Raw genomic sequence first — 24,113 nt, forward strand, 5'->3', positions numbered from 1 at the left:
CTGGGGAGACTGTGGCCAAACATGTGTATTTGCTGGTCCACTAATGCTATTTATTTATTTATTTTTTTTGCTTGTAAAGTCCCCAAGAGTCTGCTAACTTTTTTTTTGTTAAATCTGAAAAAACATAATTTCCAATGAATAGTAAAACTAACTTATGTACAAAGTTTTAAGTTTTATTTTCATAGAATAAATTAATAGACTAATTATAATGTGTGTGTGTGTGTGTGTGTGTGTGTGTGTGTGAAATATACTGTTGAAAGTACTGAAAGTAACACTAATCCGCTAAATTTTTTAATCCGCTAACATTTTTTTTAGCTCACTAATTAGTGGATTAGCGATTAGCGGACCTTCTTAGCGGAATGCCCACCTCTGGTTGTGTTGCCTGTAACATTTAATTAACAATAATTTTAAGGCTTGAAATATAATTGTTGGCATGTCCAGAACCTTGTCCTCCTCCTAGCAGCTGGCCTGTCTGCTGACCCAGCAGCTGGTACAAAGGCGCCAATCAAGGAGTCGCTGTGGTCCATGTGGTCCAGGCTTTGGTTGTCAATAAGAGCCATGACGGAGCCAAGCTCTCCAGCTGCCACTTCTGTCAAGCCATTTTGCCGTCATTAACGTTTACGGCCACCATCAAAATGGGATAGTGGGCACCCGGCCTTAGTCAAGTCAGGTTGGGTTGGGATAGATTGTTTGGTTAGATTAAATTCTTGACAGGTTGGGATAGGCTGGATAGCAATATGATAGGCTTCAGGAATAGTTAGGTTAGTTAGTTACATCAAATCAGGATTTTTGTTCCCCTCCCCCCTCTCTAATCAGCCAATTAATCATTGGGGTGCATACGCTGGGGGTGCGTCGCCTTGCCCACCCCAGGGCTTTTCCCCCTGCAAGCCCCCTTCCTCCCCACCTCAAGCACCTCACGGCATGGACTCTGTGGGCATCCCCTCGGCCTCCTCTTCCTTTCCCCTTCTGAAAATAAGTGATTTCTGCGAAACAAATATTACAGAATAAAGAAATAATAATAATAAAGAATCCTTATAATACTTAGCAAACCCAACACTAGGGTAAGGTGATGTACTCTCCGGTGCTAAATCTCCCACTGATATACTAATTGGACTTTGCCACACAGATGCTGGACTTTGTGGACCCTGGCGGCCATGAGGAGGTGTCCATGGGCGCTGGGCAAGGCCGAGGGCGAGGAGTACAGCACACTGGATGAGGGGGACCATGGTAAGGGGTGGAGTGCTTGCTTCAGTTCTCTGTTCAGTTATTTTCTTTTCCTTAGGCCAAAAGTTCAGGCTACCAAAAAGGATAATATTAGTCAAAATTTGTCCTAAAAAAAGATATAATTGCTGGAGTGCCATGCTCTTACTGACGAACACGAATTAGCATACACACACACACACACACAGACAGACATGCAGACTCACCATTCTGATAGCCCAGTGGGAAAAGCTCTGCTGCATGGATCTTAACCCGGTGGTAGCAGCGGGGATCATGTTTGTTAATGGTCCCTCCAAGCAAGAAAAATGAGAAAAAATCATCACTCACACAAACCATTTCATAATATATATCAACGCATTTGTGATCAGTTTATGCATCATCTAATTTTGAGAGTTTATATCATGGGAAAAATTTGGCCTGTCGCTGCTACACACGGTAAAGCCACACATTTGGCCCGTCGCTGCTACCGGGCTAAGAAACTACCCTTGGAAATAATCACAACTCCTATGAAAGCCTTGTCATTGTGTGTGTGTGTGTCTGGGTGTCAAAATGTTTAAGAATCTGGTTCTCCTTCTGTTTCCTCCTTCACCATTACTTATACCCTAATAATTCTCACCATCAGTCAGTTACCATCCCCTTTACCCCTTCCAGGATGGTGCAGGGCTCTCAGGAGATGGACAAGCAGGAACAGGGGACCAGAACTCACAGGTGTTCTTCATTGAGTGTGTGAGTGCCGCTGTCGTCACCATGAACACCTGCTCGGAGGCACCAAGTGAGTAGATGACGCTACCCAGAGTGACTGAAACAGGGAGGGCTTTGGGGAGTGAAACAGGGCTTGGGGTGTCTGAGGTCGAGTGAAACAGAACATACAGGGGAGCTTGGGAAGAGCTGGGGGAGTGAAACAGGGCCTGGAGAAGTTATTACAAGGCTTAGGGGTGTCTGAGGTTGAGTGAGACAGGGCTTAGAGTGGAGCTGGGGGAAGTGAAACAGGGCTTGGAGGAGGGGGGGAAGTGAAATGGGGCTTAGGTTATCTAGCTGTGTCAGTTTCCATTGACATAAGTTTCTAAGTGTGTATTTACCTAGTTGTCTTTACCTAGTTGTGAAATACAGGAAAAGAGTCGTACTAGGCTCGTGCTGTCCCGTCTCCATAATGCTTATTATCCAGTTTGACTTTAAATTCATGAATTGTTTTTGCACACAGTTTCCTCATCAAGTCCGTTCCATGTTGTTGTGCTTCTGTATGGAAAACTGTATTTCTTGATGTCTCTCCTACAGTCGCTCTTCAATTACTTACTATTCCCTCTTGTCACACTCCTATCATATACCACTAGGTCTTCCCTGTCCAATTTCTCCAATCTCTCTTGTATCCTGTACAATGCTATTAGGTCCCCTCTCTCTCTCCTTCTCTCCAGTGTTGTTAGTCCCAATTTCTCCAGTCTTTCTTCATAAGTATGTTCTCTCAGAGTTTCTGGTAATTTAGTCGCTGCTCTTTGTATTCTTTCCAACTTTCTAATTTCTTTCTTCAATCTAGGTGACCACACTAACGCTGCATATTGGACGTATCATCGATGTTATTAATTTCTTCACCATTTCTTCATCTAGATATGGAAATGCTGCTTTTATGTTTCTAAGAAGATTGTATGTTTCACCAGTTATCTGATTTATATGCTTTCCAAAGGGTAACCTGTTTGTTATTGTCACTCCCAGATCTTTTTCCTCTGTTTTTTTCATGATTCTTTCATTACTCAGAGAGTAGTTCCCCGATATCCGTCTGCTGCTCCTACCAAACTCCATCACTTCTCTTCATTAGCCACCCTCCTCATTATTTTAGCAACATCAGCAAACATATTCATATAGCTTGTCACCCCTTCTGTCATGTCGCTTATGTATATTGCAAACATAATCGGAGCCAACACAGATCCTTGGGGGACTCTACTAGTCACTTCCGTCCAGCTTGATTTATTGTTCCGTCTCCATATCGGCTCTTATCCAACTTTTCCTTAAAATCATGAATGTTTCTTGCACAAACCACCTCCTCCTCCAGCCTATTCCACAGCTCAATGCTTCAGTTTAGGAAGCTAAACTTTCTCACATCTCGCCTACACGTGGTCGCCCTCAACTTTTTTTCATGTCCTCTCATTTCTCTCTCACTCCACACACACAGGTCCTCTCTGTCCACCCCGCTCGCCACCCTGTACACTGCTATCAGGTCTCCTCTTTCTCTTCTCTCCAGGGTTGTGAGCCCCATGCTATTGAGTCTTTCCTCATAAGTCCGATCTCTAAGCTCCGGTGTGTGTGTGTGTGTGTACAGTCCCCCACACAGGGCCTATAGCTGTACTAAGATTCCTTCATTTGATCCATATATTAATTCATTTGCAAGCAATCTGAATTTATAAGCTTAATTTTACTCTCAACAAATTCACGGGGGGCCAAAGTCTGTCTTAAACATATAGGCACCTCAGTTCACCTGTTTGAAAAGCCTGTCATAGCAGTTGCTGGGCTTTCCATGGAGTGTTTGGTGATGCCAGTGATAGTTTCATATGACTTCTGCATCTTGAGAGGAGAAACACACCCTTGAAAACCCTGATAATCTCTGTGGCCCTGGGAAATAGTTGTAACGGGAGATCAATATGTATAACAATATTGACCTAAGAACACCAAATTCTTTATCTTTCCAAGGCATGAGTGACCCCCAAACCCTCCTTTCCACAGGACTTGTCAAGCCGTCAAGCCAGTCAGTGAACCCAGTCTGCAAGACATCTTGGTCAAGATGGGACACAACCTAACACGCAAACCCTTCAAGCTGGAGAACCAAGACTGGGTAGGTCACAGCTAGAGAGAGATAGAGAGATTTACATAGAAAATCAGACCACACAGACCCCATGGTCCAGACTAGGTGGTCTGTCCTTAAACCTAAGTGATTTTACATTAATCAGAAGGCTCCAAAAGGTTGCATTTCTACTCTAGTTGATATTAAGTTGTAGGAAGTGACGGTCGAGCTTGTTTTTAAAGGAGTCAATAGTGTTACACTGGACCACTGATGGTGGGAGCTTATTCCATTCTCGCACTACAACGTTGGTGAAGAAAAATTTGGTGCAGTCTGAATTTACTTGTCTACATCTGAGTTTTACGCCATTGTTCCTCGTGCGCAAAGTGTCATCGATCATAAACAATGTTGATCTGTCTACATTCATGAAACCATTAAGTATTTTAAAACATTCGATCAGTTTTCCTCGGAGGCGACGTTTCTCAAGAGAGAACATGTTAAGGGTGGAAAGCCTTTCTTCGTAGGATTTGTTGCGCAAGGAAGGGATCATTTTCGTTGCCCGACGCTGAACACCTAATTTAGCAATTTCCTTTGCATGGTGGGGAGACCAAAACTGTACCGCATATTCCAAGTGGGGTCTGACTAAACTATTGTAGAGCGGAAGTATTACATCTTTATTCTTGAATAAAAAGTTTCTTTTAATGAAGCCCAACATTCTGTTCGCTTTATTTGCTGCATCGATGCATTGCTGTGAGAATTTGAGGTTTGACGCGATTTTAACCCCCATGTCCTTGACGCATTGAACGCTTTTGAGTTTAACGCCGCGCATTTCGTAATCGAACTTCTTATTCCTCGTTCCAACTTGAAGGACCTGGCACTTGTCTACGTTAAAGGGCATCTCCCATCTATCCAACCAAGCTGAAATTTTGTGCAAATCCTCTTGGAGGCCTTGCCTGTCTTCGTCAGTGAGAACCGAGTTACCAATCTTTGTGTAGTCTGCAAATTTACTAATGCGATTATTGAGTCCAACATCCACGTCGTTGATGTAAATAATGAAGAGCACTGGGCCAAGAACCGAGCCCTGAAGGACGCCACTAGTGACCGGCGCCCACTCTGAGTTAAATCCGTCAATCACCACTCTTTGTTGTCTGTTGCTCAACCAATTCGCGATCCATGAGAGAGAGAGAGAGAGAGAGAGAGAGAGAGAGAGAGAGAGAGAGAGAGAGAGAGAGAGAGAGAGAGAGAGAGAGAGAGAGAATATAACAAAAGAGAGAGAGAGAGAGAGAGAGAGAGAGAGAGAGAGAGAGAGAGAGAGAGAGAGAGAGATTTTAATCATAGAAAAAAATAATATAACAAAGAGAGAGAGAGAGAGAGAGAGAGAGAGAGAGAGAGAGAGAGAGAGAGAGAGAGAGAGAGAGAGAGAGAGAGAGAGAGAGAGAGAGAGAGAGAGAGATTGCCTTACTATTCCTGCAGTAAGCGGTGCCTGGCGTTTCCTGAATTTCCTGTTTTCCCTCTGCCTCAATCTCCTCCTCTCTCCCTCCAGCTGCCAACACTCACTCACTCCGCCAGTTGAGTCTTCTGTACCCCCACTGTTGTTTTCCTGGCCTGAGAATACCCCGCCAGGACTCCTTGCAATCACTGTCATGGTTTGCAGGTGGGTGTGTGGTGACCCAGGGCATTGAGGGAAGCTAGACGCTCTCCTATAGGGCTTCAGGCAGATACAACTTCCTCATCACCTGCTTCACTCCAGCCCAGACTTTGCCACAGCTTCAGCTTAAGGTGGGACTGGTTAGGTTACGTTAAGTTTAGGGTACCTTAAAACACAGGATGTGCGGGAACTTAGTGTATGAATCCATAAAGAATGACCTCACTTTGTCGTATAGAAAGTCTCATTAGTAAGGAAGCATATATGAGTTTTCCGAGTCAAGACCTATAGTAACTGTTTGGGGTTTTGTTAGGCTATATTGGGTTAAGTTTAGGGTATCTTCAGACACATGATACCCAGCACCTTATGGTATAAATCAACGAAGAATGACCTCACTTTGTTTTAGAGAGTTTCCTTAGCAAGGAAGCATATATGAATTTTCTGAGTCAAAGTCTATAGTGTTTGTTTTGGTTTTGTTAGGTTATGTTAAGTTTAGGGCATCTTCAAACACAGGATAGCTATCACCATATAGTATAATTCAATGAAGAATGACCTCATTTCATTGTATAGAAAGTCTTATTAGTAAGGAAGCATATATGAATTCTCTATGAGTCAAGAACTATAGTAACTGTTTGGGGTTTTGTTAGGTTAAGTTAAGGGTATATCTTCAAACACATGACAGCCAGCACCTTATGGTATAAATCAACAAAGAATGACCTCACTTTCTCCTATCCAAACCCTATGCAGTGTTGTAAGGCACCAACTTCTACTGATACAAATTAATTCATTGACATCTTTATTCTTTAATGTGTGTGTCTCAAAACACTAAAGGTAGATCTCAACGTCAATCATAACAAAATCCCTTATGCATGATTTAAGCAGCATCTTCACTCTTTCATCCCTATACTGTCCAGATCCCTTATGCAAGATTTAAGCAGCATCTTCACTCTTTCATCCCTCGCGCTGGTAAACTGGAACAATCTTCCTTCGTCTGTATTTCCTCCTGCGTACGACTTGCACTCTTTCAAGAGGAGAGTATCAGGACACCTCTCCTCCTGAAATTGACCTCTCTTTTGGCCACTCCTCTGAATGCTTTTATAGGAGTTGTGCCTAGTGGGCTTTTTTCATTATTGTTTCCTTGTTTTACCTTTACACTTTTGACTGAAAAAAAAAATAGGACCCAGCGTACCATGAAAGACGCAGAGAATCTGACATTTGATTTTGGTGATAGGGTCATGTGGGTGTATAAACCGACTATTCCTCAACCCACAACTACTACTACTACTACTACTACTACTACTACTACTACTACTACTATTACTACTACTACTACTACTACTACTACTACTACTACTACTATTACTACTACTACTACTACTACTACTACTACTACTACTACTACTACTACTACTACTACTACTACTACTACTACTACTACTATTATTACTACTACTACTACTACTATTACTACTACTACTACTACTACTACTACTATTACTACTACTACTACTACTACTACTACTACTATTACTACTACTATTACTACTACTACTACTACTACTACTACTACTACTACTACTACTACTACTACTACTACTATTATTATTACTACTACTACTACTACTACTACTATTACTACTACTACTACTATTACTGGGAGACTGGGAGGAGTTTCTGGTGGAGAAGGGAGGGGAGAAAGGCCAGTGGGGAGAGGAGGAAAGGAATGGGAGGGGAAGGAGAGGAAGGGATAAATGAAAGGGGAAAGCATGTTTAGGGCAACTCGTAAAGAGATACAATTTGGCCATACACACATGCACACACACACACTCTCTCTCTCTCTCACTTTAACCCTTTGGCTGCGATAGGGCATTTTTGGGTTTTTCAAGGTTGCGTCATATACCCTCAAAAAAAAGAAAATGAACCAATTGGCTTTATATGATTTTTACATCGAGAAAAGACCTTAACTTTTTCGTAAATGACATTTATTTTTCTTAGAAAATGTGTGAAGTTTTGAAAAAAGTCCAAAATTGTTACAAAACTGGCAAAAAAAATGATGAAATATATCCTGCTGAAATGTAAAATACTTCATTCACTTCACTGTTTGGGGACTTAGACTAAAGAAAAGGATTGTAAATTGGTGTTGCTGCCATATTGTGACACTTTACTCAGTGCAAAACCTTTTTTTATTGATATAAAGTTGGCACCATTTATGTAAAATTTCCTTGGAGGAAAGACGGAAAATCAAACAAATTTCTAACCACACAGCATTTATTACTTGAAAAAAATATTCTGAAATTATATCCTATAAAATTCAATTCATCAAACATATAAATTGCAACAATGTACCAAATATAGAAAAATATAGCTCAAAAATTTCTTCAGGAAACAGTTTTATAAACATTGATAGGGTGAAAGATTTTCAATACCTCCCCTTCCATGATTATTTGTGAAATATATCATGTTCTGTAATTCAGTGGGGCTCTCTGAAGTAACACTTTATGCCAAATCATGTTTACATGCTCCTTACTTGAAGGAATCTTGGTGGAGGGAGCAACAGTATCATCCTCTTCTAACTCCACACTATTATCATTGAAGTCATCCTCAGCCTCATCCAGCCAGTCATCAGTTTTTTCCTCAGACATTTCATCTTCATTTTCACTGTCTGATGCTCTTAGTTCTTCAAGTGTTCTTTGAATTTCTTCATCTGTCTTGAGAAATTTAGTCCTCTTCCTTGCTTACTCCATGGTAATCTTGAAAACAAATATATGTATATGTGTAATAAAAAAGGACATCGTACATATATGCAAAGAGACAATAGTTATCACCATCCTAGTCTAGCCCAAGGAACATGCACGCAAGAAAGAGACAACAGTTATAATCAGCCTAGTCTAGCCTAGGTCATAAATAATATAAAAGAGACTTACAATGTAAAAGAGACTTGTCTAGCCTAGGTTTTGTAAAATGAGAGAGAAGGAGAGTGAGAAAGAGAATTAGACATGTATACATGCATTATACATAAGTATCTATGTGTGCGCACATATTGTTTTAGTAAAATGGCCCTTTTCATAGAGTTAAATGCCCAGTTAAAAACCTTACGTCTTTATTCAAGGTCACACTAATACATCTTCGTTTGTTTACATCATATATGCTTATATAACAATCAGGCATTGTTTATGACACAAATGCAATAATATAATTGATAAAACTTACCTCTGTTATGAGCAGAAATACAAGGAAGATGTGATAGAAGAACTTCATCACACACGTGGGCGCTGATCAGCGGTAGCATTGTTTGTTTACTGTTCCCTATGCCGTCGGCAGACAGTTGTAGCTATCGACCTGTGGCTTTCTGTGTGTACTTTTAGATGAAAACAGATCAATAATCTAAATGGAAAACATTTTTATACCGATGGTGACTATAGTCGACTTTCGCAACCTGGCGTAATCACTCCCGGCGACTATAGTCGAGTACCGCAGCCAAAGGGTTAAACACTTTAAACACTTTATTATCTCTCTCTCTCTCTCTCTCTCTCTCTCTCTCTCTCTCTCTCTCTCTCTCTCTCTCTCTCTCTCTCTCAAGCTTGACTCTGAATAAAAAAAAAGTAAACAAATTGAATTAAATAAAAAATCCCTCTTGTGTCGCTTGTGCTTCCCAACCAACCAACAAACAAACACAAAAATACATAAATAAAATAAATAAAAATAAATCCATAAAGGTGTTCATCTGATTTTTCTTCTTTCAATATAATTTTTTCTCCTTTTTTATTTGCTATTTTTTTTCTTTTCATGAATTTATTACTATCTCAATTGTTTACACAGGCAGAAGAAGAAGAAGAAGAAGAAGAAGAAGAAGAAAACACACAGAGAGAGAAGAGGAGGAAGAAGAAGAGGAAGGACTTGTAATATGGCAGACATCAAACCAATGGTGAGTGTTAAATATTTTGTCTTTTCTTCCTTCCTTCCTTCCTTCCTTCCTTCCCTCCTTCCTTCCTTCCTTCCTTCCTTCCTTCCTTCCTGGCTCTTGTATGGATGGGTAGATGCTTACAGGTATGGGTGAGAGGGGCCTGGGGGTTAATAAGGATAAATCTGGGTGTGATTAAAGAGAGGAAGGAGGAAGAGGAGGGGGGCTGTCTGTCTTCCCTGCCCTTTGATAGAATAGATGGATGAGCAAGTTCTGAGGTTAACCATTCCACAGCCTTCAGTCCAGGGTCTTGTAGTGCCTATAGGGAGGGTCTGGGGTCTGCTAAAACATGCTGAGTAATGCACAGTGGAGGCATTAGCAGAGGGGTGGTTAGGACAGTTTTTTGGGGAAGAAAGATCATTAACGAACAACAGAGAGAGTGGGTGATAGAACAGAGGGACACCACTGTGGACAGGTTTAGGGGAAGAGCAGTGACCGTCTTCCACAGTGGAGATAGAACAACTGGAAAGGAAACTGGAGATAAAATGAGAGAGAGAGAGAGAGAGAGAGAGAGAGAGAGAGAGAGAGAGAGGCCGAAGAACTGGGAAGGAAAAATAAATGTAAAGAAAAAAAAAGATTGAGATGAAATATGAATAAAATGTCATGAATATATGTGGAGTGTCTTGCTGAAATACACCACTCAAATATTACCCTGGTGTGCCCCAGTAATACCCCAATATTACCTGAAGGATGATGCCTCAGTGGACCCAAATATTACCCCAGTGTGCCCCAGTAATACCCCAATATTACCTGAAGGATGATGCCTCAGTGGACCCAAATATTACAGTGGACCCAAATATTACCCCAGTGTGCCCCAGTAATACCCCAATATTACCTCAAGGATGATGCCTCAGTGGACCCAAATATTACCCCAGTGTGCCCCAGTAATACCCCAATATTACCTCTAGGATGCCTGTTACCCCATTTTCATCCCAATATTACCTCTGATACCAAAGTGCACCCAGTATTACCCTCAAAATTACCTCAAGGTGTCCCAGTATTACCTCAGTGATGCTCTAGTGAATGCAATATTACAGCAGTGTAGCTCAGTAGTACCCCCAAGGTGACCAAATATTACTTCAATATTGCTCCAAAATTACCCTGAAATACTGCAATATTACCTCACCAATATCCTAGTGGAGCAAGTATTACACCAGAGTATTCCAGTATTGCTCTGATATTACCCTAGTGTGCCCCAATATTACCTCTTATTCCCAAATTTATCCCAATATTACCCAAATACACTTCAGTATTACCTCAACAATATCTCAATGAACCCAGCATAACACCAGAGTATTCCAGTATTACTCTGATATTACCCAAGTGTGCCCCAATATTACCTCTTATTCCCAAATTTATCCCAATATTACCCAAATACACCCCAGTATAACCTCAACAACATCTCAATGAACCACCAGAGTATTCCAGTATTGCTCTGATACCACTACCACTACTAACTTCCTCTGACTTGCAGGATGTGTGAAGAAGAAAAAGAAGAGGAAGAAGAAGAAGAAGAAGAAGAAGACTCTGCTCACAAGTAAGAAATTCTGTGTCCCCGCTGTACCTCATTGGAGAAGGTAAGCCTGATTCATTTTTCTTTGAATTATATACGAAAAATCGGATGATAAAAAAAAAAATAGGAAATAATTTCGGTAAGAGAAAGAAATACTTCGCATATACGAAAAGTACGACGGTTTCTTATGTTTTCGTGCCGATGTCTATATAGCCTCACGTCGCCAACAGGTCAACAATCGCACACGCACACTCAGTGTGATTAGCAGCAAGTGTCCATGTCAATCCCCTCTCTCACTAGCGCTCATTGTTTCAGTTTTATGACCTTATCTGACCCTCGAATCCGGACACGAAAGCCATCCCAGCCAGCGTGATGGAGGGTGGGAGGGGAGGGGAGGAGGTGAGCTTGTGTACTGTTTGGCGTGATGTGGGCTGCACGTGAGTCGAACTGGCCTCGCGCTTGTTGGGGTAAACATGTAGCAATGTTAAGTGAAGTGATGTGACGAGTTAGAGGGTATTAGGGAATATATGTAATGCATTTCTATTCTATAACAAGGAATAACAAATGGGAATAAATTGTTTATTTATTTTTTATGCGTTTGTTTCATTATCATAGTAGTAATAAATTTTTTTTACTTTTTAGTTTTTTTTTTTTTTTTTTTTTCTTTTTTTGGTGGCGCTGGTCCTAACCCTATATTTATAGCAATCTATGGGAGAAATGATATATACGAAAAATCGATAAACGAAAGGTTTTTTCAGTCCCTAACCCTTTCGTATATAGGGGATTTCCTGTATTTCCTGATTCCTTCCACAGCTTTAAGGAAAGGCACGCGGGGGGCAGACACTTGTACTCACCTCACGTGACTGAAGGAAGTACATCTCTGGAGAACTGGAGAACCATCCTTGAAAACCCGATACATTTAATAATATTGGCCTCTACCGTACATACTAATTAAATGTCATCCATTCCGTACCAACTGTCATGTCAATCTCAATGCAGCCTGAACCAGTCAGGGCAGTTGTATAGATGTATAGCATAGTCTCAGTTCACCTTCCCAGTGGTGCCTCCTTGCTCCTTGGCGCCTTTCTGAGCATACTTTGGTTACATGTGCCTTTGTTCCCTCTAAATCTAGTCTCCTTACATAGCCCTGCCTTCCTAACACTGCTGTCAACACGTTGCTGCTCTATGATAAAACAACTGCCTGGCTTGATTTTCTGGTTAAGGTCTATATTCTTATACATGTCTGGCTCCCATTACAACTATTTTTCAAGGCCTTTTTTACCTCTGGATGTAGTCTCCTTACATGAACTTGCCTTGCTAAAACTGATGTTAAGACTTTAGCATTACTGCTATAAAAAAAAAAAAAACTGCTGCGTGCGTATTTATTTTTGGATCAAGGTCCAGATTTTTATGTATCAGGCTCCCATTACGACCATTTCCCAAGGCCACAGAGAAGGTTAGCTGGGTTCCCGTGGGTGGTTTTCCAGCTCAATCACCAGGGTTACAATACCGTCGGGGGCTTCGTGGTGCAGTGGTTAGCACACTCGGCTCACAACCAAGAGAGCCCGGGCTCAATTCCCAGGCAACTCCTACTACAAGAGGCTTTTTAAATAGGTGTACTTTGGTTCTAATTTGTTTAAAAATACTGGCCTAACCCCTAAAGGGCGGGGATGTACCATGAAATCACCACTTTCAAGGCTTAAAAAAATCACTTTCAGCCCTCTCTCAATTGTGCCCACACTGAAAGCTGTTTTGGGAGGAGGATGAGGCTTATGAGGAGTCGAGGTCACTGGCCGTGGACACTCGGGTGCAGAATCAGATGAGGAAGGTACAAAAACCTCTCCTCCTGCCATTGTTACAGTCACAGCATCACTGAGAGTCACGAAGGAGTTGTGTGGCAGCCCGGGAGTCACGCTGACCCTTAAATTCCCACGCAGACTGCAGAATTACGTAGGATTAGGCAGACTGCAACAACACATCACTCGCCCTTCACCTGGCAGCCAGAAAATACCATTCATCCACCCTTTAGGGAGTCCCCTGGCACACACCTTTAACAGGGCTTTCGTAGGAGTTTTTGGACATTTCCAGGGGTAGTTTAATGACTGGTGGTAGTTTAACCCTTCCCATGTATCCTGAATCTAAAAGAAACAGTCATTAGAACCTGATTAAACTTCTTTTTGGTCTTTGAAAGTAGTTGTAATGAGAGGCCGAACTGTTTGAGGGCCATAGGGTAGGCGGTGGCTGAGTGATTAGTGTGCTGGGCCAGCATTCACCACTCCATGGACAACGTTGATTTGAATCCCACGCTACTACCTGGGATTTTTCAGTCACCGCTGAGTGGCCTAAGACTACCCACGTGCTGTCCTGAAGACAACCCATCAACCCTGACTCTAGAAGAAACCGTCCAAGTGAATCAAGAATGAGTTCCGGGGGGCAGCATGAGCCAAGCATAACTGCCGGCACTGTAAAAAAAAAGTTGCCTGCGCCATGACAGGCTTGGGCCAACCACCAGCTAGGCGCCTACCCTGAAGAAAGCCTACTGGCGCTATAGGCTGAGATGTCAAAAAAAAAAGAAAGAAAGAAAATCTTTAAAAAGCCGTCCCAAAGACATTAATTTAACAGGGCCCTGGTGGTAGTTTAACCCTTGCACTGTACCATGAACCGAAAAAACACTCATTAGAACCTGACTGATCTTCGTTTCGGCCTTTGCAAGTAGTTGACGTGAGGGAGCAAAGTGTCCGAGGGCCATATTTTTAAACATTTTGTCGCCAAAGCACACATATTTAGCAAGGCTTTCTTAGTTGTGGGCATTCCAGGGGTAGTTTTATGACTGGTGGTAGTGTGACCCTTCTAATGTACCACAAACCCTAGGAAAACACTCATTAGAATGGATTAATCTCCTTTACGGCCTTTGAAAGTAGTTAACGTGAGGCGGAACCGTCCGAGAACACTGACCAAATATCAGTTGTACCGTGCCTTTCTATCTGTTCTTATCCATTCATTTAAGTCTTCTCTCTTAGGAAGGAAAGCTCAAATACGTACCATGAACCAGCACTTGACACTGGTAGACTCTCCTCTATGACGTTCCTTCTTCCTCCTCCTCTCATCTTCCTCCAGGTTTCTCCTCTCTTGATGATTGTAGATTCTTCTCCTTCCTCCTCCTCCTCCTCGTCTTTCTCTTCTATCTCAGTGTCTGCATTTATCTCTCATTTTAATTTTTCCTCCTCCCAGATGTCCATCTCTCCACCTCATCGTCTCCTCCATATTACCTCTCTCTACCTACCTTTGTTCCTTTTGTATGCAAATCCTTAATTTTTCCTTCTCTCATAGCCTTCCTCCCTCCACACATTCTCTCTCCACCTCTTGTCTCCTCCATTTTACCTCCCTCTACCTGTCTTTCTTCCTCTCGTACGTAAATCCCTCTCATGTAAATCCTTTTCTCTGTATTTATATTATCCCAGTTATTTCTCTGATTTCATTTCTCCACAGCTTTTAATATATATATACGAGGCTTCCGGAAGAGAAACTGTAAGGCACAGTGACCTATTGTTACGTAAATTAGTTTGTTAACATTCCCAGGACAGTTTACGGGACTTCCAGCCCTCCGTACACCCCATATAAGGGTGCTTTTCCCTTGCATTCATTCCTTGTTCTTTTTGTGGGAGGTTTTGTCTGCCTTTCCCAATGCAAACTAGAACATAATAGCTCTGTTAAGATGTAAAGTGCAAGGGAAAAGTGACTCCGTACACTATACACAAGGGTCTATGTTTCTTACGACACTTCTCTGCCGGATGCCTCAAATATTAATCTCTGTATACATATTCTTTTATTTTATCTTCCTATTATGTCTGCAAGCGCTCTCGTTTTTCCTGCTTGTAATGTTGTCTGTTCATCTTACTGTCTAAGGTGTATATATCTCATAGTAATCTTAAATATTCTTCAACATAATTGTTCTTTTATTTTCTCATATGCCTGCAAGCTCTCGTCTTTCCACCCTCTCCTGCTGACCATATTTCTCTCTCTTGTCTAAGGTGTATATATATCTCACAGTAATCTCTCATATATTCATCTCTGTACCATGTTCCTTTATGACTCCCTTGTTGATATAATTGTGTCGCTCCCTCCCTGCTGAAGTGAGGTAAGCGCCATGAGGGTTCATCTTGAGATATCACTTGCCTGGCATAGACCAACTATTCAGGCCTCATCAGACTAAAATTTAAAGAAGTTGAGTCGTTATGGTGGATTTAAGTTCATTCTAATGCCTGGGAAAAGCGCAGAAACAGGGGAATCAGTTTCTTGTGCATATGGCTTGTCTCACATGAGCAGGGAGTGACACATTTGTAGGGGTCTGTTGTTCCTCCTCTCTCTCGTAACCTTTCTTCTCGTTTCTGTGATTTTCTCTGATTTTGAGTTGTCTTTTTCTAGATGTCTGTCTGTTGTGTTATGGCTTTGTCTTGTAAGGTAATGATTTCCCTTCATTTCTATGGCTTTTTCTTGAACTTTTTTGACCTCGTTACGTATATGCAATCTTTCGAGTTCTCTTATTTTTATAGACGTCTGATTTAGGTCTTGTTTAATGTTCTTGTGTTCCCTTCATTTCCGTTGCTTAACTATTTTGACCTATGTATGCAATCTCTTGTCATTCTCTCCTCTTAATAAGTTCTTCATCTTCCTCTCTCATAAGCTTATATTTCTAATGTTTCTTTCTTGTATTAGTTTGTTATACTTATATTATAATATGTTTTTTTTGTGGTTTAAATTAGTTTTTCCTTGCTTAAATTTTAAAATGATCAAAATTACAAAAATTCAGTTTATAGCCAAAAAATATATGAAAAATGGCTTTAAAATGAACAAAATTTGCCATAACTAGCAGTAAAAATAGCTTGAAAATCTGTACTAAGTCCATTATACTTCTTCGGGCGTCCGGAGATTTAGCACAATGGTTATTTGTAAAGTAAAACACAAGATACGTCCCTGATCTTTATTTTCACGAGATAGAAAGTTCACATCTCGCTAGCTAATACATAAGAATCCGTGGCAATCTTCAGAGTTGAACGATTCTTTTCTCTCGGCAGAATCGAGCGGTTGAGTGGACTCCATCTCTTGAGGGGCGGCTTCGTATCCCAGCGTGATCTCCTGCAAGGCATCCCAGCACACACCACATGCTCTGGAGGGGGAGAGAAAGTCAAGATGAATTGGCCTTGTCTTGGAGGAAATGTGCTCTGTTTTGATTTTGCTCTCAAACATAGACCCTAAGATTTTTTAAATTATAAAACACCTGAACAGTTTGCAGTCTTTCTCCGGAGAGGCTTTGAAGTATAATTGACTTAGGGACAAATCTAAGGTTAAAATTTCCAATTTTTTGCTTATTTCTGGCCAAAAGAGGCATATTTCAAATGAATTTCTGGAATATTCAAGCTATGTAACAGAAAATATATTAAGCATATAAAACAATTAATATAACTAAATAAAGACAGGGCAACATTAGCAGAGAATTCAAAAGCCATGATGAAGGGATGGTCTAAGTGAGCACAAAAGCCGAGAGGAACAGAAGTCAAACCGAGGCTAAAAGTAGAAATAATGAGGACAGAATAATAAATGAAACTGAACTGAAAACATCCATGTACACAAAAACGAAGGAGAAATCTAACAAAAGACGTCAAAATCTGAGAGCAAAGCCAATATTACAAAACTACCCAGCGTCCAGCCGAGAGGAGCATAAGGGACCTTGTATATATTATAAGCAAGGTTCGGAAGTCTTGAAATGTGTTCTGGGAGGGAAACTTAACCCTTAGTTTACTGAATAATTGGTCATTTGATCCCTCTTGGCAGGACACACTGAGGAGGAATGGATTGATGGTTATGACATGAAACGATTATATGTATAGAGAGGAGAGAAAGTGAGGAGGAGGAAAATATGAAATGAGAAGTAAAAGGGAAGAGACAAAGATATTGAGGAAGACGAGAGAAGGAATATCTATTAGGGAGGAGGAAAAAATAAGATAAGAGGGAGAGGAAGGGGCAGAAACAGCGGTAGAAGGGAGGAAGGATGAACAGCAGGAGGGAAGAGTCACCACAGCCCAGCCGACCCCATAAGGTACAGTATAAAGACCCTTGTTAACGAGAGGAAAAAAAATCAATGAAATTACAAGAAAATTAGTGATGAGAACATAATACAGAAAGATTATTGTTATGTGGATTATTATGACCTCTGCTGTGACGTGCAGGCCTATGTAATTATTAATCACAGCACTGCCTCCACACACACTCGCACCTATATATAACTAACTAATGAATGAACTAATTGATTAACTACGTGTGATGACTGCTTACTAACTAATGACTCAATAAACTAATTAACTAATGAATGAACTAATAAACTAACTAATAAATTAACTTATTGATTAACTACATGCTATGACTGCTTACTAACTAATGACTCGATAAACTAATTAACTAATGGATGAACTAATTAACTAGCTAACTGACTAACAGGGGGCTACCGTAACTCAATACAAGCTTAGGTCAGTATTTATAGATGTTTCCGCCCCTCTCATCAACTGTTTCCAAAGGCCGAGAAGATGAGTGAAGTTCTACTGAGTGTTATTGTAAGTTCATGGTAGAGAAAAACGGTCACACTACCACCAGGGTCGTTAAGTTAGCCCTGGAAATGCCCTAAACTCCTACGAAAACCATGTCAAATGTGTGTTTCTGAGGTTCACGGTTCAGAAGAAGGGTCACACTATCACCAGGGTCCTCAAATTAGCCCTGGAAATGCCCTAAACTCCTATGAAAACCATGTCAAATGTGTGTTACTTAGGTTCATGGTACAGAAGAAGGGTCAAACTACCACCAGGGTCATAAAACTACCACTGAAAGTAACCAGAAATCTTATGAAAGCCGTGTCAAATGCTTGTTTTTTGAGTAAACTGCCCTGGCCAAAAAATTTCCACTTATCCCCAGACTGAAATGAACGTGGAGCCTCCGAGCCTTTGACCTAAACCTTTTTGGTGTGACCAGCGATAGTCTCAGTATCCTCGGTGTTGTTCGTTTAGGCAAAAACACTTGCATCATACGTTTGGAGTTTTATGTGTTCACTGCCGTCTGAGTCCTTTAGGATTGGTCCAACCTGCCATACAATAAGGTGGTTACAAGGGAGATCTTTTAAGGCCATGGATAAACCTGTGCGCCTTGATTCTCCCCTGGGCAAAAGCTCTTTCCATGGTATCTGTGTCTGCCAGCGACACCACACCATTCCAAGATAACACAATGAAGCAAATTCAGGTTTACAGGGGAGGGAAAAGTGTCGGTGTGATAGTAGGGAGTCACGAAAACCCTCAGTGAACCACAATGCACAGTCCCATACACATAGCTGGGCGTTATCAAGATGAGTTATCGCGATACTTTATCGCTGATAACAAAATCGGGTTATCGACCTTCCGCTACTTATTTAAATATATATCGGTATCTTCGTTACTTTTGTAACCAAACTAGCGATAATCGCTACTTTTTCCGCCTCTCAGAAAAAAAACATGTCTTCCTACTGCGCATGCGTGGCCCGGTGTTGTATGAAAAATCTTCGGGGTATGAAATATCTTCGGTGAAGATATTTCATACTTAGATCATCAACATTAAAATACTCGGTTATTTTTTTGTTACTCAAAAATCAATATATCAAAGACAAAAATAATTTAGCTTTGCCCAAATAATGATTATTCACTGCCTCAAATTTGATATTCCATATTCGTTTGTGAGCATGCCATGGTATTGAAGGCACCTTGTGTTGTGTTATTTGGTGTCCCATCGTCAAAAGCTGGTGCTTTTGTTTACAAACACTGGTCTCTCATGAACCGCACATGCTCTGACCAGTAAGCGTAGAACTGTACAGTCTCACAAAGCTTTTTAACACATTAAGAGTTGCTGGAAAGCAGAATCAGACATACAGTACCACCATCCTCGCTGTTTCTAAAACGACACTCTGTACATCTAAATACAACTTGTACAGAGTGTCGTTCTAGAAACAGCGAGGATGGTGGTAGTGGTTCTGTATGTCCAATTCAGCCTTCCAGCAACTTTTAATTACGGTTAAAAAGCTTTGTGAGACTGTACAGGTCTACGCTTGCTGGTCTGAGCATGCGCAGTTCACGAGAGACCAGTGTTTGTAAACAAAAGCGCCAGCTTTTGACGGTGGGGACGCCAAATAACAACACCGGTTCAGGCGTTTCTAGTATTACCGTCCGTGTCAACGTGTGGTTTTCAGGTTTTGTCAGTTTTCAAAAATACAGATAATGAAATTTTGAATTCATCTATGTTTTTCTATCTGAAATACCAATATAGTATCATTTTCACCTATCGGACTTATCGCTAGCTAGTATCGGAATTGTGGATTTATATCGGGTATCAGTTATCGGTTATCGCCTATATTTGTGTCTCCAGTTAACGAATATCGATTATCACCGATAAGGTTTTTCATTATCAGTTATCGGTTATCGGGAATAAGGTTTTATGTTATCGTGCCCAGCTATGCCCATACATATCAGTCCCTAATGCCACCGTGGGTTGCGACGTCTGCCTGGAAGGGCCTACAGTCAAACCATTTCAAATAGTTCATTTGGGCATTGACTTCCTTGGGTCCTTTCCTCCCTCTGCTCTGCCACACAGTCCCAACACCTATTTTTCCCTCTCATATGTTACCTATAGATAACATAGGAGAGGAAGGGAATCTGAATCAAACGCCCAAAAGGACTATTTGAAATGGTTATACTATAGTTGTTTCATCCTTATTCTCTACCATGAACTAAAAACACACATTTGGCAAGGCTTTCATGGGGGTTTTGTTTATTTCCAGGGGTAGTTGTGTGACCCTGGTGGTAGTCTGATCCTTCCTCTGTATCATGAACCTGAAAACACAGATTTGGTAAGGCTTTCGTGGGAGTTTTGAACATTTCCAGGGGTAGTTTTGTGACCCTGGTGCTAGTTTGACCCTTCTTCAGTAGCATGAACCTAAAGAACACTCACTGGAACCTGACTGATTCCCTCTTTGACCTTTAGAAATAGCTGATGTGAGAAGCGAAAGAGTATACCAGCCTAATTCATGATGAAGTTAGTGTCAATGCAGACCCCACAAGACTGGCGCAAAGTCATCATTATCTTTAATGGTGAAGGCCTCAGTTATCGCCAAATAGCACAGCCAATTGGTGTGTCCATCTCTAACGTAGCACGATGAATGGGTCTGCAGATATGTGGCCACAGGCTCCACTAGTGACAGGCCTCAAAGCAGACTTAACAGTGTAACTACCATAGGGATGCATGCACTCATTACCAAATAAATACTTCCCATCCTCATATATTGTACATATGTAACCATAATGATGCAGTATGTGGTTTACGTATTAATTTTGGCATATAATTCTGTATACTTTTACTGGCAATTATGCTTCTAAACTACCACCTGGCACTATCATTCCCTCAACTGAATAAGAATGAGGTCAGCCACAGCATTTAAACTGCCTGACAATGGTCCCCAAGCACACACACATTCATCATGGCTTTAGTAGGAGTTGTGGGCTTTTCCATGGGTGGTATCTTGACCCTGGTGGGAGTCTGACAAGACTCTGTACCATTAACTCAAGAATTGCTCTTGAGAACACATTTTGCCTTTTTTGGCATTTAAGAATAACTGATGTGAGAGTCGGAAGAGTCCAAGAATAGCGATCAATGTCCTGAGTGGAGTGGCTTACATAATAATTGTATCCACACCACAGTCTCATAATGATTGTCAATAATTTATGTAATGCATTGATGACCTAATGTCAGTGACTCAGAGCTGAGTTAGTTAGCACCAGAATGGCATCTTGCATATGAACAACCACCCTTGTGGTGAAGAATTATCACCCCAACCAATTATTATAGTACGCTTACGTCAACGATATATTTCCAGCACAGAATATGAGCAATGCATTATCTAGATCAAGCGTCAAGGCTCATCAGTGCACATGTGATCCTGAGTCACTGGCACCTCACTCCTTCATTGAGTATGAGTACACAGGGCTAACACGTTCTACACAGGGAGAAGTGTCTCACAATTGTTGGTCTGTGTATCTCAGAATGGCTGGGATGCTTACAGTGTTGGAGAAGGTTTTGGTGAGTGTATCTAAGGGAGCTTCACCCTGCCTGCCTGTTTGAGGTGGCCATGTCTACCTGGTGGTCCCAGTGTGGCGTTGAGTCTCGCCCCTGATTTGGTTTGTCCCATCCTGATCTGCACATGGCAGAAGCCAAATTTTAACTATGACTGAGTAACTAAGTGTGAAGAAGTACCAAGGAGGACCTAAAATGCGATGCAAAGTGGAACAAATCAAAAGAATAAGCGGAGGGATTGTTGACATTCTAGTTATATACATACATACATACGTCATCACTTACTTTAATAAAAATATAAATAACATTGTAAACAAAGCCTGGACAAACCAAATCAGGTGGATGAGGCTTAACACCATACCAGGGCACAGCTACATGGCCAGCAGCTGTGCCTTTGCTATCTATTAACCCGGTAGCAGCAACGGGACAAATTTGTGGCTTTACCACGTACCAGCGATGGGCCAAATTTTTGCCATGATATAAATCCCCCTAAATAGATGATGCGTAAACTGATCACAAATGCATTGATACATATTATGAAATGGTTTGTGTGAGTGATGATTTTTTCTCATTATTCTCGCTTAGAGGGAGCGGCCTTTAGGAACCATGATCCCCGCAGCTACCACCGGGTTAATGCCCTAGCCACACCACACCACCCATCAGATCCAGCCATGCTAAACACCACACCCCACATCAGACCTGCCACACCCAGCCACACCACACCCCATATCAGACTGTGATAAAACACACCACACTGCATATCACACCCAGCCACACCACACCCCAAATCTACACCACCCAGCCAAGCCACACCACACCCCATATCAGACCATGATAAAACACACCACACCCTATATATCAGACCATGATAAAACACACCACACTGCATATCACACCCAGCTACACCACACCCCATATCTACACCACCCAGTCAAGCCACACCACACCCCATATCAGATCATGATAAGCCACACCACACCCTTATATATCAGACTGCTAAGCCACACCAGCAACATCACACCACACCTCATAATAGATCCTAGCACACCACACATCACACCACATCCCCCATCACAGCCAAGAACATCAAACCACATAGCGCACCCAGCCACACCAGAGCCCACACACCATCCGGCCACACCCTTCACACCATGTTACACTAAACGTCACAGCTATATTAATACCCTACATCACTTGGCACTTACATATAGCAGTCAGTGACACTCTATTGCATTAGTCTTCCATTATGAACCATCTTGGTTGAGTAGATTATCTCACTATATACAAAAACTATGGTTAGTCTACTCCTGAAAACTCTCTCTCTCTCTCTCTCTCTCTCACACACACACACACACACACACACAATCCTCTAGGGCAGGGGTCGGCAAGCTTCACAGTGCCAGGCAGGGCCAGAGACAGCTTCTAGGTGCACTGGAGTGCCAAGGAGAACCCAAAAGTGACTGTACAAAAACTTTATAGATAATTATCAGGCACACAGTGGCTAGATTACAAGAAATGTATTTAAAACCATGCACATCAGAGTGCAGACAACAGTTTTATCATATTAGTGGGATGGTTGGTGCCACGGAGAAGTGACTCAATGTCTGGATTGACTGATGAGGTGGTCACTCAGCTGGGAGCGTATGTGAGACTTTGTATATTTCATTTTTGAAAAGAGTTGTTCACAACATTGCCAAACATGGCAACGATGCATTTTACATGCTTAATGTATTTGAGAGAAGGGAGTTCAAGTTCACGGAAGAAGAGGTGCGGTACCTTGCCTTCTGCTCCTCATTACACAAAGTTGCGGGCCAGATTGTGATAGACATATCAAGCAGGGTGACGGACCATGAGTTCCGTCTCTGGCCCGTGGGTTGGAGGTTGCCGACCCCTGCTCTAGGGCACAAGCTTTCCATAGTTTTGATCACCCAACAACACTTACATATCTTTTTCTCTTTAAAATATTTCAACATGGGAAATGGTGTGTACGGAAAGCAGATGACAGTAAAAGTAATGAACAGTGTGTGTGTGTGTGTGTGTGTGTGTGTGTGTGTGTGTGTGTGTGTGTGTGTGTGTGTGTGTGTGTGTGTGTGTGTGTGTGTGTGTGTGTGTGTGTGTGTGTGTGTGTGTGTGTGTGTGTGTGTGTGTGTGTGTGTGTGTGTGTGTGTGTGTGTGTGTGTGTGTGTGAGCTCAAGGGCAAAAAAAAAGGAAACAATAGTGAAAGAAAGCCTGCAACTCACTGCTCCTATAGAAAAGCATTCAGAGGAGTGGCCAAGATAGGTCAATTTTGGGAGGAGAGGTGTCCTGATACCCTCCTCTTGAAAGAGTTCAAGTCATAGGCAGGAGGAAATACAGATGAAGGAAGATTGTTCCAGAGTTTACCAGCGTGAGGGATGAAAGAATGAAGATGCTGGTTTGGACAGTAAACGGATGAGCTAGAATAGAAAGTCGAGTGGAGTGGGGCCATAGGATGGGGGGAGGCATGCAGTTAGCAAGTTCAGAAGAGCAGTCAGCATGAAAATATTGATAGAAGATAGAAAAGCAACATGACGGCAGAATTTAAGAGGTAGAAGACTATCAGTGAGAGGGGAGTAGATGAGACGAAGAGCCTTAGACTCCACTCTGTCCAAGAGAGCTGTGTGAGTGGAGCCCTCCCACACGAGATGCATACTCCATATGAGGGCGGACAAGGCCCCTGTATATGGATAGCAACTGTGCAAGGGAGAAGAACTGGCGGAGACGATACAGAACGCCCAACCTCAAGGAAGCTGATTTAGTGAGAGATGTGAAGTTTCCAGTTAAGGATGTTTAGTGTTGAAGAAGGTGACAGCTGAGTGTTGTCAAAGATTAGGGGATGTCATTTCAGGAT

At 41.7% G+C, this 24,113-nt stretch overlaps 1 long non-coding RNA gene across 7 annotated transcripts; it reads left to right on the plus strand.

The window, feature by feature from the left end:
* Positions 1 to 16,594, plus strand: LOC126993884 (uncharacterized). Of its 7 annotated transcripts, none has more exons than XR_007748419.1 (7): positions 1 to 1,227; positions 1,873 to 1,993; positions 3,934 to 4,042; positions 5,643 to 5,767; positions 9,453 to 9,558; positions 11,069 to 11,171; positions 16,183 to 16,594. It is a non-coding gene; the product is annotated as an uncharacterized LOC126993884 (long non-coding RNA). The 7 variants fall into 7 exon arrangements; XR_007748420.1 differs by having other exon boundaries at positions 14 to 1,227; positions 5,532 to 5,646; positions 9,466 to 9,558; XR_007748417.1 differs by lacking the exon at positions 5,643 to 5,767 and adding an exon at positions 5,532 to 5,642 and having other exon boundaries at positions 15 to 1,227.
* The last annotated feature ends 7,519 nt before the right edge of the window (positions 16,595 to 24,113 follow it).

The sequence above is a fragment of the Eriocheir sinensis genome, unplaced genomic scaffold, assembly GCF_024679095.1.
Source record: "Eriocheir sinensis breed Jianghai 21 unplaced genomic scaffold, ASM2467909v1 Scaffold695, whole genome shotgun sequence".
Taxonomy (NCBI): domain Eukaryota; kingdom Metazoa; phylum Arthropoda; class Malacostraca; order Decapoda; family Varunidae; genus Eriocheir; species Eriocheir sinensis.